The sequence below is a fragment of the Lathyrus oleraceus genome, chromosome 3 (genome assembly GCF_024323335.1).
Source record: "Lathyrus oleraceus cultivar Zhongwan6 chromosome 3, CAAS_Psat_ZW6_1.0, whole genome shotgun sequence".
Lineage (NCBI taxonomy): Eukaryota > Viridiplantae > Streptophyta > Magnoliopsida > Fabales > Fabaceae > Lathyrus > Lathyrus oleraceus.
Window position 1 is genome coordinate 518,014,222 of NC_066581.1, and position 1,194 is coordinate 518,015,415.

Consider the following 1,194-nt stretch of genomic DNA (forward strand, 5'->3'; position numbering starts at 1 on the left):
TCTTGGGTTAGGTTGGGGTTGGCCAGGAAATGTACCAGTTGGGGCAGCAGTAGGCGCTTGTTGTTGAGCTACTTGTGATATTTGCGTTTCCAGCATTTTGTTATGAGTAGCCAGGGCATCTACTTTACTTGCTAGTTGTTTAATTTGTTCGCCAGTGTGTACATTCTGGTTTAAGAAATCTTTATTGGTTTGCTGTTGAGAAGCTATAAAGTTTTCCATCATGATTTCCAAGTTGGATTTCCTAGGGGCGTTATTGTTAGATGTAGATGGGGTCGGCTTCTGATATCCCGGAGGTATAGCTGGGGCTTGATTTGGAGATTGTCCAGGTGCGTATAGAGCATTATTACTCTTATATGAAAAATTGGGATGATTCTTCCAATTTGAGTTATAGGTGTGCGAGTAGGGGCTTCCTTGAGCATAGTTTACTTGCTCCGCTTGGATTCCTGTTAGGAGTTGACAATCTGCAGGAGTGTGACCTTGGATTCCACAGACTTCGCAATTCTGAGTTATGGCAACTACGGTGGCTGGAGGTGATACATTTAAACTTTCAATTTTCTGGACCAGAGCATCCACTTTTGCATTAACATGATCAAGGTTACTTATCTCGTACATGCCAGTTTTCGTTTGAGGTTTTTCCACCATTGTTCGTTCGCTTCCCCACTGATAGTGGTTTTGAGCCATGCTTTCGATAAGTTGGTAAGCGTCAGCATAAGGTTTGTTCATTAGTGCACCACCTGCGGCGGCATCTATTGTTAACCTCGTGTTGTACAGGAGACCATTATAGAATGCATGAATTACTAACCAGTCTTCTAAACCATGGTGTGGACAAAGTCTCATCATGTCTTTGTATCTTTCCCATGCTTCGAAAAGAGACTCGTTATCTTTCTGTTTAAATCCATTTATTTGGGCTCTTAACATAGCTGTTTTGCTTGGCGGAAAATATCGAGCAAGAAAAACTTTCTTCAACTCGTTCCATGTGGTGACTGAGTTGGAAGGAAGAGATTGAAGCCATCTTCTAGCGCTACCTCTTAACGAGAAAGGAAAAAGACGAAGTCGAATTGCCTCTGAAGTGACACCATTAGCTTTAACAGTATCAGCGTATTGGACAAATACGGATAAATGGAGATTAGGATCCTCGGTAGGATTTCCAGAGAATTGGTTCTGTTGCACTGCCTGCAACAGTGAAGGTTTGAG

General features: G+C 42.4%; 1 non-coding gene across 1 annotated transcript; it reads left to right on the plus strand.

Moving 5' to 3' along the window:
* The first annotated feature begins 811 nt into the window (after positions 1–811).
* Positions 812–918, plus strand: LOC127133431 (small nucleolar RNA R71). Its single transcript, XR_007807408.1, has one exon. It is a non-coding gene; the product is annotated as a small nucleolar RNA R71 (small nucleolar RNA).
* Positions 919–1,194: the final 276 nt, after the last annotated feature.